Source organism: Cupressus sempervirens, chromosome 3, assembly GCF_028749045.1.
Source record: "Cupressus sempervirens isolate cs-2001-9-10 chromosome 3, ASM2874904v1, whole genome shotgun sequence".
Lineage (NCBI taxonomy): Eukaryota > Viridiplantae > Streptophyta > Pinopsida > Cupressales > Cupressaceae > Cupressus > Cupressus sempervirens.
The window spans coordinates 463,489,628-463,501,327 of NC_143120.1; the positions used below are offsets into that span (position 1 = coordinate 463,489,628).

Sequence of the window (11,700 nt, forward strand, 5' to 3'; positions counted from 1 at the left end):
ATCTCATTGATTAAATATATGAATATTCTATATTAATTCAACAACCAAGTTCTTATAGGTTCCCAAACATCACTACTAGAAACACATACATAAGTTCCCATAAGTAAAAACCATCATAAATATATGAACAAGATTTCAGTATAAATAATTGAATCCATTATTACAATTAGATAGTGTAAAAATCACATAAGCATACTAAGGACAATCATCTTGATACACCCATTCTTCTTTATTGCAACTAAGCACGTGTACATATACATATTACAAGGAGCAAGTAATCATTACATATCATGTTTTCATATACTTCTAACATTTTTATCCTCCAACATGATCTCTATATAAAATGGATACATAAGTATTATATCATAGTCATAATACAAAAATATGATGTTGCAACATCTAGTCACACACAAAAAAAGATGCAAAATTGGAATGTGTGAAGAAAGATCATCCAAGGCTCTTGAAAAACTCTGGAAAAATACTCAATGGATAAAAGACTTTCTACTCAACCATGGAACCTTACTGCCCTTCTCCCCTGAGCTAGGAGATAACACAAGGTCCCACACCAAGTTCAAACATAAGCAAGGGGATAAAATATCTATTTTAACACTGATAAATTTTATTGTTGATCAATATTGTATCAAAAATTCAAACTGATTAGGTATTGAATTAAACTTGATAAACAAATGAAAGAGAAGGAAAACTTTAAACATGAACAAGATCATAAATCATATGACGATGACATATTGGAAATGATAAACTTATGGTTAAACAGTGATAAAGTTTATTGTTAATCAATATTCTATCAAATTTTCGAATTGATTATGTATTGAATTTAATGTCATACATGAACATATCTAATTTAATGGCATACATGAACAAACATATAATATAAAATGATAACCAATAATGTCGTACATGAATAAACATATCATATATGAACCAATAATGTCATAAGTCTAATAATGTCATGCATCAAATAAATGTCATACATCAAATATAAAATGTCATATATACATCAAATGTATATCGAATATGTCCACTAATGCCTATACATGTACATGTCTATCAACCATATCTTCTCCTGAAAGAAATCTCTAGAGGCCTTCAGTTGTCGTGTAGAGGGAGACGGTGGCGATGATGGGGTCCTCCTCACACACTTGCTTGTCCTCTTGTTGAGGCTCTTCTCTAATTCGAGCTGATACAAACAAAGTAGAAATGAATGAATAATTATTATACATTGAAATCAAATATGTGTACACATAAAATTAATTATTTTCTTATCGCCATCATATAGTCGCTCTGCAAGTCCACCTCGAACACTCATGGACGATCAGGTGTGACAAGACCTTACAACAATTGAATCAATATAATCACTTATAAATAACATTAGAAATTTTGATACTAACTATTATAAACAATAACTAAAACCAAGAAAATTCTTTCATACCTCAGTCAATGGTTGTGAACTAGCCATAGCTATAGCCACTCCATGATCAACGGACTGTTGGAGATGAGGAGGAGTGTCCAATGTCATGAGCTGCATGTCATACAATACACGTTACATGTAACATGAAACATGAAACAAATATAATCAAATGAATTAAATTAACATGAAACAAATGTACCTCTATGAAGCTCGTATGATGTCTATGCTCTGAGTTTGTAGTAAATGTCGACGGTCCTATAGAGAATTGATGCACATGTATAATTTTTTTTGTCAATCCTTAATATGATTGCGTAATAAATAAATAAATAAATAAATAAATAAATAAATAAATAAATAAATAAATAAATAAATAAATAAATAAATAAATATATATGATTAAATCAATACATACCTCTGAACTCATGGACGAGGCAAAAAATGGGGCCAAGGGATCGCTACTAGGCCCACTAACACTCTGACCCTGAATTTTGAACAATGTTAATAGATGCTAATTAATTAATCATTCACTATACATATGAAATGTGATCAAATTAGTAAATTATAATTGTAATTTACCTATGTGTCAATGTCAAATGTGTCATTCAGGAACTGATCAGTGACGAGCGCATCATTCGCACCATCTCTAGCATGAGTGCCAAATGTGCATAAGGATCTGCATGATGTGCACATATGACTGCGGCGTACTGAAGGCTCCCCCTTAACTAATGGACTCGTGCATTGGATGAGGGTTTGTGTCAAAGCATTAATGGTCCCTACAGCGCTGGCCTCTACATGTTCCCTCACAACTGAAGAAATAGTCACATGCTCACCCTATGGCTTGACCACAGGTGCACTAACTACATTAGGGTCACGATGTGCCCTGGCCTCTCAAATGATGACCCCCCACCTCTACCTTGGGAGTCTAATATATCAAAATAATTGGGGATCTCCCCAAGGACAAACTCACAATACAATTCCTTTAAAAAATACATGGGGACCTCGTGATAGTTGCAAGGAGGGGCATAAAAAACCATCCACCATCTATCCCAAAAATTATTTCTAATAGCATCGTGTATGCACCAATGGATGGGGAACTGTTTAGTACCCTCTCTAATAGTATTTGTTCATCGGGTTTTCTAAATAATGCACATATTCTACCTTTTGGTATTTCTTTTTTTTAACATCTTGATATGAAAATTTATTTGCATAAAATCTTTTTTGTTCATCCTTCTTAACCCGCCAAACATCTAACTGACCACTAACTGAAGCTATCTGGGTCTTAATGGATTCGAGGGACGATGCCAATTGAGCCCTCATTGGATTGGTTTGTCCAAATTCTTTCAACCAACCAATGAGTCCTTCTAATTCGGTTTTGCCTCTTTCTATTTCATTTATTATATTTTCTTGTGTGCCAGGTGGAGGTCTTGCAATTGGTTTAGGCTGCAGAGTTTGTTGTTTTTGTTGGAGAGGGTTTTGGTTTTGATTTTCTTGAGGGTTTTGAGCTTCTTGGGGATTTGCTGGTTGATTATTGACATTTCCTAATAAAAAATCAATTGAAATCTAAATAAATAAACAAATCTAAAGAAAAATTGTAAAAACCCTACAAAACAATATTAAAAACTTACAAAACAATATAAAAAAACATATCAAACAATGCAAAATAAAATTTAGATCACATGAATTTCGTCGACGAGGAGGCATATTGGCAAGGCGGGTGGTGAAAAGTTTGATTTTCTCCAATTCGTGTATGCACTGCTGTGAGGAGAGGTTAAAAAAAAGAATTAAAATGAATGGGCTACGGGTATGCAACCCATTTATAACATTTTGCTTTTTTAAAAATGCGTACGCACTATTGAAAATTGAAAAAAAAAAGTACCACAACTTGGTGCACATACCCTATTTCACCTTTGTAGGAGGTAATATGGTTACATGGAGAAGCAAAAAATAGAATGTTGTTGCATAGTCAAGTGAGAAGGCAGAATTTAGAGATATGGCACTTAGAGTATGTGAAGCGTTGTGGCTAAGACTTCTCCTGAGAGATTTGGGTTGTCCGCTTAGGCGGCCAATTCAACTATATTGTGACAATAAAGCAGCATGTGATATTGCTCATAATCCGGTTCAACATGATCGTACAAAGCATGTGGAGGTAGATTTTTTAATAAGGAGAAGTTGGATGATAAGATTGTGGAGTTGCCTAAGATTCGATCAGAAAATCAGCTGGCCGATATTCTTACCAAAGCAATTTCAAGTCAAGTGTTCTCAAAGTTTTTGGGCAAGTTGGGCATGTGGAATATCTATGCACCAACTTGAGGGGGAGTGTTGCAATATTGGATTGTTTCTAATATTGGATTTGATTCTTTCCTAAAATGATTCTTTTCTTTCTTGTAGCTTTATGCATATGGCACACAACTATATATGTCCCTATACAATTTTATGTGAATACAAGAATGGAAAATATTCTTCTTGATTTCTGATTTTCAAGTCCATCATCCATGTAACTTATCTTGTACCAAAAGATATAGAGAAAGATCTTTTGCTTCTATTAGTTTCTTGACTTTTTCACCCATGGAATCTAGTTCTTTATAATTTTCCCCTAAACATGGTTTGTTTACATGGTTTGTTTAAATCCGCGAATTCAATCACCTCATATATGGACTTGCTAGTAAAGATTGTGTTTAAATTTTCGCACCAGAATTTAAAATTGCAAAAAATTGAAATGCAAAACACAAGATGACAGCGAACACAGGAGAATTATCCATTATCCTGGGAAAACCCTCCTCTTGAGGATGAAAAACCCAGCCCGCAAAAGTGACGATCTCTTTATTGAGTTCTCAAAAACAATTGCACAATATTCTGGCAACAGTCAATTAATAAGCCTGATATACCTTCTTCACAAATTAAACACTTTAACTGTAAACAACAGAATACACAATGGACACTAAAAATCTCACAGATACAATAAAGATAGAATACAGACTTTACAGAATGAAGATGTCGATCATACACAGATCGCACATACAACAGTAACATTCTACCCACAACACATTCTGCGAGAATACATGATAATAATGCGCCACAGCAAAAATGAAAGTTTGTTCAAGTATACTGAATGAGTTTTGATTGCCGAAAACAAGACTACACCAAAACTGAAGCTTTCATGTCTCATACAGTGAAGGGGGAGTTTAGCACATAATCTGTTTTGATATGCAGTGTTCAAACCAAGATACCAGGATATGATTATGTATCATCAATTACATATATCACTTGAATCAAAAACCAATTGATTGCACAAATAAACAAAGGGATTACCAACTTATCCTGCAGGAAATTGGTAATTATAACTCAGTAAAACATTTTGACAAACAAACCAGCTGCAGTCTTCATTATTCTTTTGAAAATATACTAAGGTAAAATCCCTTAGGTACAAAGTGTGAATATACAAATTCTCCAAAAGTTTCTCAGAGAGTTCATTTGAAAGGTTAGCCTTGAAATGAAAATTGATTTTGTGTGTGTAAGGAGAGAACTTGTGATATCCTCAGAATTACTTTAGGACAAGTCACAACATCCCTCAGATTGCAGGCTTTGAGGGAAAATCAACATTGAATCGCAAAGTGGAGTTTCCAGTTGAATGTTGAAGATGGGTCAACTTGATGTATTTTGATTGCCTAATGTTTTGGGTGTTGGGTGTGCACCAAAATCTTTCCACATCCCTTCAAAACATTTATCAAATCTCTTCACAATCAACATCCAAAACGTTAGGAAATCAAAATAATCAAGTTGATCCATTCTCAACATTCAACTGGAAACTCGACTTTGCAACTTAATGTTCATTTTGAATCAAATCATTCCAACCAGCTAGTGGGTTTTTCTTTTTTTCTTAAAGCCTGCAATCTGAGGAGGGATTTTGTCCTGAAGTAATTTTGAGGAGGTCAAAAGTTCTCTCTTTACACAAACAAATTTCATTTCATGACTAACCTTTCAAATGAACTCTCTGCATCCTTTTATAACTTTTTAGCAGGGAGAATAACAATAATTCCTTTCTACTCAACAAAGTTCCTCTTTAAAAACTAAACATTAATCCAATGTGTAATTAGATCCCTTTGCCCTGGCATTCTGTTTGAGGCACAACTTCTATACCTGTTTTATATGCTTGCATGATTTGTCTTATAAGTCTTCTAGTAGTAATGGTACAATTTCCAATCAATACCGTATTCTGACAATTAGAATTGGCTAATCTGCAACAGGTTGAAGGCCCCTGCCGTTTTCGTATTATCAGCATGCGGGATCAAGACGGGTAAGTTTAGTCATTCTAGTGGCAGCTAATAGACATTTAAGTTGATTTAAACAATTCACCACAGAAATTACTTTTATTATCTTTTCATTTGTATGGAAATAAAATTGCATGAAACTAAGTTGCTTATGGTTGCACATGACAATTAAAATGAAAAATAAATATACTATGACAAGCCAACAGAGAAAAAATAATTAAAGCTCTTGTGAATTGTACCTTGCATTAGGCAACTATATTAGATAACTCATAGCAACTGCGCCATGTATATGCTGCAATATGCAAAGAATTGGATATGATAGAAACTGTAAGTGAGAATATTTGAAAGAGCACGTATAATAACTAAATTTCTGTTCAATAATATATCTAAACAATTAGACAAATTTTTATACGGCTTTAAGTGAAATAGAGTAAGTGTACATCAAAATATATGCATAATTTTTGTTCACCAAGATTTGAAACTCATACCTGTTCTCTTTATTATGTTGGCCACTCTACTCTCTTGCTGTTTTGACACAATTTATCAAGTTGCAGTGCACTCTAGGAGGATTGTGTGTATTCTGACAACATGTGCCCATGCATTATTCTTGTGCACTACAAGCCCTGGCTAGGACAGTCACCACTGTACATTGTACCCCTAATGAACAGCCACTGCACACCCCTTCTCTTGTGCCCATTGCTTGATCTTGATCAATTAGACAAGAGAAGTATCACAAGCACATTTAGATTCTAGATTTTTTTAATAATTTTGGGTAGTCATGTAACTAACATATCCATACATTCAACAACCATTTATAACAAACAGGGTATTACTGTTTTTAATTAAACTATTTACATTTCTCATATTCTATTTTGCATTTGTGCCCTTATTACCTTAAAGTAGAAAGTTTATATTGCTTTCACTATTGGGATTTCAATAAAGATTACACCCTATTTATATATTCACCCCAAACAATAGTATGCATGTAATTTTCACTTTTGGTAAAAAGTTATATAACCCCGTGCTTGAGGACAGCTTGGGACATTGTTTTGATTTGTTCATTATGTATGTTGCACTTTTGATGGATTCCATGTTTACAGAATAGGGCTGCCACCCTTAAGTTGCCTTGTTTAGAAGAATAAAATGGTTGCGATTGCTAACCTTGTGGGACATGTCTGCTGCCATGCTCCCTAGTTTACTACAGGATTTTCCCTTCAATCCCTGGATAAGGTGATCCATTTTATTCATTTTGAGCTTCATACTTACACCTGCATTTAGTCATAAAGAAAAACCATGCAAGTATGTTGAAAGATGGAATATTTTCAGCATGTCACCTGCTCTAAAATTGATTTTTCTACATAGATATGTCTTTTCCTTATCAATTAGACGCTACGTGAAGTTGAACCTCTTAGGCACTAGCTTTCTCCCATAGGATATACCTGCGGATCTTTGGAATATCCTATGTTGTTATAAGCATTCATAGAGAGAAAAGCAGTTAGTTCGGGTTTGATGTCTTGTTCACAGTGCTGTAGCATTATGGAGTTTTTCTGAAAAACTATTGGTGAATAATTTTAATCTGACATATTGGGTCCACTATTCCTTGATGGTGAGTTCATTGGTAGGCTTGAAACGAGGGAAATCGTTACAGTTATTTCCAAAACAACTTTTCAAGTAGATCTTTAATACTTTCTGGGAGCTAAAACCATGTATAAGAATCATCCATTCATCTCAATTTACATGCAAGTCCATTGATTGTAATTGTTTGATGTCTACATAGAATGAACAACCATAGGGGCTCAACTTCATCAATTTGGGAAACTCCAATTTTTATCAAACATAAAAAGAGGGTGAGGGAAATGTGCTTCACTTATAGTATTAACTAATTGGAATACATTCTGGGATATGGAATCATTCAACAACATAATAGAAAGCTCTTCTTAGATCAAGGCTTTAGTACTGAAGTATTTACTGCCTTTGCTCCTAATTTGTTAAACTCTGTCCCTTGTTTTAGGATGCCAAGATATTGCCACAAAATTTTATGATATTTTTCGCAAAGTATTATAAGAAAAATGCATAATTCAAAGTTACTGAATTCTGACAATTACTTTGAATCCAGTAAAATAACTCGACATCTGCCGGCCAGATATGTCTGATTCAAATCTTAAGATAATCTTGACAGACAACAAAAAATGAGGAATTGTATTCCTGTGTATGTAAGTCAAGGATTATGCATGGTGAAAGAAGAAAAGAACAAATTGAGAATTACATATTAGTATTTTATTAAATTATATTCTGTTCTTTAAGGAAATCCAACCAGTATTGCCAGGGGGCTGGTCTGCTATTTAGCCAGGATCAGGCATGTTCTGCAACTGGTTCTATGATCTTCTTGTCCTCCTTGTGATGCTAAGAACATAAAATGGGGAATTTTCACCTGCAGACATGGTTTGTATGAATTTACAGTTGCATCAAGAAAGGAGTACAACTTAAAGCATTTCAATTAGTGTCAACATGCTTTCTTAGTTGCTGTACTTGTTTCGATCTTATAGAATATTTTTAATGCTACTCAATGGCATATTGCTGGATTTTCACCTGCAGACGTGGTTTGTATGTTCACCATTCACAACCAACGTAGCAAATTTTCATTCGCCTTCAACTAATTGCAAAATGAATCTAAAGGAGATTTGGTTGGCACTGAATAGAAACCAAGATTTTTCCTACAAAATTTATCCGATTGCTTCTACTAATTTAATCATTATGATAAACTTATGGAACTTTTAGCACGGACATGTACAGTGGTAGTATTTATAATGACATATTTGTTTCTTCTTGAACTGTTTGGTGGAATCTGATTAAATTTAATCATTATGATAAAACTAATGGAACTTTTAGCACGGACAGGCACAGTGGTAGTATTTATAATTATGACGTCTTAATTTGCTTGTCTCAGAAAATTTGCTTTTTAATAACTTGTGATACATTGTAGTCTTTATCATAAATCTCGTTTGTACTTAATACCAGTTTTACAGTTATCTGCTACAAAGACTATTTTCAATTTTCTGTAGAATTTTTCTGATTAAAGTACAATGCCTACTTCAAAACTGTCAATATTTTGGTAGAAATACCTTTTTATTTTTTATTTCTTAATTTAATAAAATTGTAATAATCGGCGCGGAATATCCTGTTTTACAGTTGACAAGATCGTTTCTTTTAAGATATTAGAATATTGCAGAAGAGACAATGTGTATATGTTATCTTTCAATTGATAAGACCAACTATTGTGTAGTTGAGAAAATTCTTGAAGAGTATAACCTCCTCAAATTTGAGAAATTATAGCAGTCCATACAAAATAACCACTGCAAAGCTCAAAAGATTGTTCATATCAATTAATGCTACATAATTATTTACGGTCCAGACAGAGGTTTTGAAACCAAGTATTGACCTGGAAGTAGGAAATGCCTGATAAATCTATTACTTATCTAAATTTGCAGACAATGTTCACAGTGCTACATGCTTATAATGCCAAAAGATGCATAGCTCAATATCTCTAATTAATTTTGCAAATTCTCACTGATAGGTGGACCATATTTTACCAGACATTTTGAATTACACTGACTGTATAATTAAGAAATTATGGGGATATATGAAGAAGTAAAGCTTGATATATATTGCAGTATACTTGAACCGTAAGCATTCTGATTATGATCCACTGCTTATGGAATACGTTTGAAACTCCCTATGTATAGAGACTGGATTGGTAAAGAAGCAAATATGAAGTTTAGTTTAAGAAACAAATTTGAGCTATTCTTAAAAATGGAAATCTCAGAATTTTAGCTGACAATTTTAAAAAGTGCAAATTACTGCCAAAATAATGTTTGTGCAAAGCTTTGTCTCTCTTATCTGAAAAGTTCCAATGCATTTTCACTAAGTTCCAGATTTTTGCCTTTGGCAGAGATATAGTCTGTCTCAGTTCGCAGCAAATTCAAAGTCTTGTTCAAATTTGCTGCAAATTCTGCTGCAGGTGGCCAAATTTGCTGCAATGCAAAGTCTGTCAGAAGAACCTGAGCAGAATTTCAATTGAATTTGAAACCCAGTGGCAGAACCCAGGTTGACTTTGGAAAAAAAAAATTGACATTTTAATTTTAAAAAAAAGTTTTTATGGTCTAATTTAATCTATTTGACCTTCCAACTCTAAAATAGAGCACTAAAAGGGCCAAAAATGATGTTTTATACGTCATTTGCACTAAAACGTAATATATATGGCAGTGTATTTTGCTATGATGTTTTAATTTTAGCATGCTGGTCTATTGACTTATTTGCTGCTGCACATAGAGAGAGATATAAATTAAACTGCATATAATTTTCATCTTCAACATTTCAGAGCGTACTACATGATCCATCACATAGAGAGATATATAAATTAAACTGCATATAATTTTCATCTTCAACATTTCAGAGTGTACTACATGATCCATCATTAGGATGAAGCACTAGTTAGAGAGCTGAAAACTATGTATAACATGTTTTTGTAACAAATTCAAATGCACACCCAAAGAAATCTGAACGAATTTCAAACTCGAATCCAAACTTGTAACTTAGTGTTTTCGTAATATCTTTTAAATTTCTCAAGATTTGAAGAGTACGAAAGCAAATATCTTTTTTGGAAATTTCTTGACATATCAAAAGATAAAGCTATTTGTATTTGCTTGCGATATTGTTGAGAGAAAACCTGGAATATATTTTGAAAAGTCCAATAAATAAAAAGAAAACAAGAAAAAAAAAAAAAAAACAGAGGCTTTCTACATGTAAAGCCATCCTACTTGCATTTAGGGTGAGTGAAAGAAAGTTAAAAAAAACTATCTGTTGTTAGTTGGCTTGTGGGTGGTTTGGTACTCCCCAAAAGGGTCAGTCTTGCCCTAGCTTGTCACATCTTGATCCCAACTTGACAGCAAGCAAGACCAAGGTACGATAGTTTGTGTGCTGGACTGGCTCATAGGATACCTCTGGTGCAACAATTTATTTTTATAAATTCTGAATTTTAAAATTTAGTTTTTGATTAAGTAAAACAGGTTTTAACGGGTGCCTGAAACCCAGCAATTAACAAAAGATACTGACATTAAGTCTGGATCACAATACAAACAACAAAGAAACAACAGGCCATGGAAGGCCAGGAGAGCATGACAAAAGAAAACACAACCTCTGTAAGAACAGACAAGCCTAGCAAACAAAAAACCAAAGAAAAACCTGAAAAGCTAGGAATCCAGTCAAGGAGCTGTATTCTTGGCCAGCTCAGCAGCCTTGAACTCCAGCATTTCCATAGTCTCAGCTGCGTCACTAATCAGCTAAGTGTCATCAATAGAATCTTCCCTTTCCCTCTTCTTAATGTTCGATCTCATTCTGTTGCCAAGGTCCATATCTTGGGGACAAACATCATCATTTCTGTCCCTGTTGTCCATTAAATTTGCTGAATACATTCAATTAATAAGTGTAAAATAAATCTTATTATCCATGTTAGTAGATAACTTCGCCAAAATGCCAATGAACCCTTCATACAATAAAACGCGACTACGGTAATAAGGTCTATTTACCCTACCATTCTTCTTTAACGATAAAGTCGAGACGAATCTATGCGCAAAATGGTAACCAACATGAAATGGGTATCAATGCCTTAGGAAGGTTGTGTCACTTTTACAAAACCATCTAGTATTGGGTGACGAATTTTTGGCTTATTGAATCACCTATATATTCCATCATATTTTCATTTTTATTGCGTGTAGGCTCTGCCAACATTTTAGGATGGGCAGTGCCAATGATATGAACCTATAGTGTTAGGGTTTATTGGTTATCTATCCATCTCCATCTTGCTCATACAGTCGAATCCACTCAAAGCTTTAAGCAATAGATCTATCTATGAAAATTCTTTGATCTAACTTCAAACAAGCTATATTAAAGATGGTGCTCCTGCTAGATTGAAGACTTCAAAAGTCAGTGTCATGGTTTAGATCT

The 11,700-nt window shown here is 33.8% G+C and overlaps 1 long non-coding RNA gene across 1 annotated transcript; it reads right to left on the reverse strand.

Annotated features, from left to right (window-relative positions):
• Positions 1-919: 919 nt before the first annotated feature.
• LOC149567129 (uncharacterized) lies at positions 920-11,365 on the reverse strand. Its single transcript, XR_016361605.1, has 7 exons — positions 10,939-11,365; positions 6,186-6,402; positions 5,937-5,989; positions 1,842-1,910; positions 1,629-1,684; positions 1,451-1,540; positions 920-1,198 (listed from the first exon to the last, which is right to left on the reverse strand). It is a non-coding gene; the product is annotated as an uncharacterized LOC149567129 (long non-coding RNA).
• Positions 11,366-11,700: the final 335 nt, after the last annotated feature.